The 4406-nt window shown below is 41.8% G+C and overlaps 1 long non-coding RNA gene across 1 annotated transcript; it reads left to right on the top strand.

Annotated features, from left to right (window-relative positions):
• The first annotated feature begins 911 nt into the window (after positions 1–911).
• On the top strand, positions 912–1592 carry LOC125531485 (uncharacterized). The gene is made up of 2 exons (XR_015612215.1): positions 912–1055; positions 1189–1592. It is a non-coding gene; the product is annotated as an uncharacterized LOC125531485 (long non-coding RNA).
• The last annotated feature ends 2814 nt before the right edge of the window (positions 1593–4406 follow it).

Below are 4406 nucleotides of genomic sequence, written 5' to 3'. Positions count from 1 at the left end.
AAATCTTATATGTGAAGTAAAAAGAAATGGGGGGAGTACATTGCCTCAACCTTGCTCTGCTTGCTGAACGGGCGTGGTGATTAATCGAGAACGTAGATTCTCTTTGTGCTATAGTGCTACGAGAAAGATAGTACCCTTCTGGAGACCCTTTGAATGCAGAGGCGAAAAAGGTAGCTCCTATACACGGCAGAGCATATGTGAAGGGATCAAAACTGTCAAAAAAGGTCATATGTTGGCGTGTCTATGATAGTAACAGTATAGACATGTGGAAGGATGAGTGGATCCCTCATGGTCCTTCCAGAAGAACTATAATTGATCCTCGAAGGTGAATGAACATTGTTGCATCATGAACAGTTGGGTGTTTGCCTTAGCATGTGTTAAACGCCGTTGTGCACCAACGTTCAAATGTTCTGATGCTTTGATTTCCCTGACAAAAGGCGTAAATGTAATTTCCACAGTATACACATTTCATTTTGGCAAACAATGAATTCATACTTTTTTGGGAACACTATAAATGCATACATTATTATTATCTATATATAGGTGTGCATATATAGAGTATTATGCATATCCTGGTGACCACATAAAGGCCTTCCTTGATTACTTGCAATTTTATTCAAACAAATAATTATTTGTTACTCCTTGTGTGGAAAACTACTAATTTAGTACTCTAACTACAAGTACGGATATGCAGTCGATAAAAATACATGATTGCCACCCTTAATTACATTACACCTTTCTTTTTGAGAAGTACTCCATCTGTAAAAATATAAGAGCGTTTTGTCTTATATTTCTTTACGGAGGGAGTACTTATTACATTCCATCTAAAGCCTCAAACTAAATTGTTTCCAAAAATAGCATGCCCGTTCTTTGCATTATAAACAACCATGCGAAGGCAGGTAGCTCGTCCGGCAACCACTAGCTGAATAATACACATCCCAGCAGTCTGTAACCTTCGCTAGGTCTCTCAGCACTCCCCAAACAAGCTCGCGAAGTCAGGATGAGGCCGTTCTACACGATGCTACTAGCCCTCGCCATTGTGGTGCTCTGTTCAGGTATGCATATCCACTCACCGACTCACGTTGGCATATCTACGTGCGTTATTAGTTTCAACTTTTCAAGTAACACAAACTGGAGTAATATATATGCCTCGCGCTAACTTCTCTGTGTGCGATGTTCGATCTGTAGATGTGGTGACAAAGGTGGTGACGGCTAACGGCGGTGGCGCCACTGCGACGGTGACCCCCATGGACTGCAAGGTGCTCCCGACCATCCCCGGCATATGCAATCCTGACAAGTGCATGGAGTACTGCCAGCACCGCATCAGGGGCACCTCGGTGGGCGAGTGCGTTTCCGACGGATGCCAGTGCACGTACTGCGGTATCCCACCTAGTGGTCGTCGGAACTGAACGGAGAGCAGGCAAACGCTGCTGCATGCTTCTTTTTCCTGATGAATAATGATAATATGTTGATGACGTTTGGTCGAGTAGGATATTGACCTCCTTAATTGTCACTCTCAAATAATGCTCGTGTTTTTATATATTTTATATCGCAAAAAGAAATACAAGCAATGGCAGGATTCATGTGATAAAGAAAGAGCCAACCTGAATTGATGTTATTAAATACCTCTATCGCACTTTTCTCCTTTCTTCCTTTCTTTCTCTTTTTTCTTTTTTCCTATTTCCTTTTCTTTTCTCGTTTTTTCAAACAGTTTTTTTTTCGGGTTTTATTTTTCTTTTTTTTTCCTTTTTCTTTTGAAATGTGCAAACTTTTTCAATTTTGCTTTTTCTAAAAATCAATAAACTTATTTTAATTTTGTGAATATTTTCTCAAAATTGGTTAAATTTTTTAAATTTGTGATCTTCTTATCAATATTGATGAACTTTTTTTCAAAATCGATGAGCCTTTTTAAAAATGTATGAATTTTTTTCAAAGTTGATGAACTTTGTTTTTCAAAATCGATGGACTTTTTCAAAATCGATAAACTTTTTCCAAATCCTTGGACATTTTTTCCAAAATCCGTGAATTTTTTTCTATTCATGGTATTTTTCAATTTGTGAACATTTTACAAATCCACAAACTTTTTTTCAAATCCATGAACTTTTCCGAAAAGATGAACCACTTGTCGAAAGTCAACGGTTAATGGTCAACTTGTTGAACCACGAAGAACCAATTGGGCGTATGCTCCTCACGAGCGACGGCTGATCGCTCGTGTAGTTCGGCCGGCCCCATGAAAGGTGACGTGCGAGCGCTGCGTCCACTAACTGGCGCAATAAGCGCTGACTAGGAGCTCCCGTTGTATAGGAAGTAGCGTCATACAAACCGGCGCACACACCTCTCCGTCCTCGGCTTGGCCCATTTGTTTATTTTTCTTTTTTTAACCTTCAAAATATAGGTGCATGAAGTAGAATTCCAACTATTGAACTCTTGGATTACTTCCGCCCGCTATAACTTCGAACTGTGAACTCTTTCTTAAATTTGTGAATCTTTTCAATTTGTAGGTTGATTAAGGTGGTGCTTAATGTTCTCGTTTTCCAAACTTCTTTCACAAATTTTCAAAAGTATGTGGTTTGCCTGTCCATTAGGTGGACGTTCCCTGGATTTGTAGATTGATCAAGGTGGAGCTTCTGACCTTAACGGCAATTTCTCCCTCAGACTGTATTTCTTGAAGGGTCGCGGTGGATCTATTCCACCTAGTCACCAGGATGCTTCGAGAAGATTTTTGTACCCGCCTACTTGCCTATCTCGGCCTCAAGGAGGGCAGTCGGGCTTCTCTGTCCACTCGCACTTAGATAGCACGTTGTCCTTGGCCTCCTCGTCTAGCTCTGGAAGCGGGATCCTTCAAGGGTAGAACTGATTAGCCCTGGCCTTCCCAAGATTGTGATCAAGTTCCTTCTCAACCCTGAGGGACTCAACCTACCCTTCATTAAGTTCATTATGTTCGGATTTAAGCCACTGGGACTTTTGCTTGATGCTTTTGTACGTGCTGGCCAATCTTCCGTGGAATACTTTGAGCAGAGGTACCTCAAGGGGTTCCTCGAAGAGATCGTATTCATCGGGCCCGAGGCTTCTATCTTCCTGGGACTCTGGCATGTAGTTGCTATCCTCAGGGTCATCTTCGTCTCGTTGATCATATCGTCGTCGTTGTTGTCATTGCCGGCGTTCTGGTTGTTGGCGTTGTCTTGAGCGGCACTATTGTCGGGAGTATCTTCAATTGGTTAGATAAGGTCATGAAAAAAAAATGGGTCCATTCAAGGATGTCGAGAAACAACGTGCTCTTAGACTGGGCCTCCTAGCCTACCCGAACACTCTCTGTTCAACATGGTCTATGTTTGTACATACTTGAAGTGACCACAAATTTTGCAAGCAGGTCGGTCTGCCCATGATAAGGATACAAGCTAGGTTTGATTGATTTTCGACACCATATGCAAGTTGCGACACGTCAACCCATTTATCACTCTTTTTTGACTGAGAAAACTCCACCCGATGCAAAATTTGTAGAAAACAAAAACAACTTGACATGACGCCTTGAATTGGTCATACTAGGTCATGATAAAAAATGGAACCATTTTAAGATTGGCGAGAAACAAGGTGCTCTTAGACGGAGCCTCGTCGCCTACTCGGACACTCTCCGTTGAACATGGCCTACTTTTGGCTCTTTTTAAATGACCCCAACTTTTGCAAGGAGGTCGGCATGCCCATGGTAGGCATCCATGCTAGGGTTGAATAATTTCCAACATCGTATGCAAGTTGTGACACACGCGGCCATTTATCGGCCTTTCTTGACAGAGAGAACTCCACAAAATGTAAAATTTATCAAAAACCAAAACAACTTGGCATGGTGCCTTAAATTGGTTATACAAGGCCATGGAAAAACTTAGGGCTTAAAGAAAGTGGAAGAAAACATGCTCTCACACTGAGTCTTATGGCCTTCTGGCCCACCCGAATACCCTCCGTTGAACATGCTCTACTTTTGCACATTTTTTAAATGACCCCAACTTTGCAAGTAGGTGGGAATGACCATGATAGGAATCCATGTCAGGTTTGAATATTTTTCGACAAAGTATGCATCCGGCCATTTTTCGATCTTTTCTTACCGAGGAAAATGCAGAAAACGCAAAATTTGTCTAAAACGACCAACTTGGCATGGTGGCTTCAATTGGTCATATAAGGTCATGTAAAAAAATAGTGTCCATTTCAAGGATGTCGAGAAACAACATGCTATCACACAAAGCCTACTGGCCTATCAAAACACCCTTTGTTCAACATAGTCTATTTTTGGACATTCTTAAACGGACCCCCAACATTTGCAAGCAGGTGGGCATGCCCATGGTAGGTATGCATACCAGATTTGAACGATTTCCGACACCGTATGCAAGTTGCGACATGCCTAGCCATTTATCACC

The sequence above is a fragment of the Triticum urartu genome, chromosome 7A (genome assembly GCF_056163025.1).
Source record: "Triticum urartu cultivar PI428250 chromosome 7A, HENAU_Tu73, whole genome shotgun sequence".
Lineage (NCBI taxonomy): Eukaryota > Viridiplantae > Streptophyta > Magnoliopsida > Poales > Poaceae > Triticum > Triticum urartu.
This window is presented reverse-complemented; position numbering and strand designations above follow the sequence as displayed.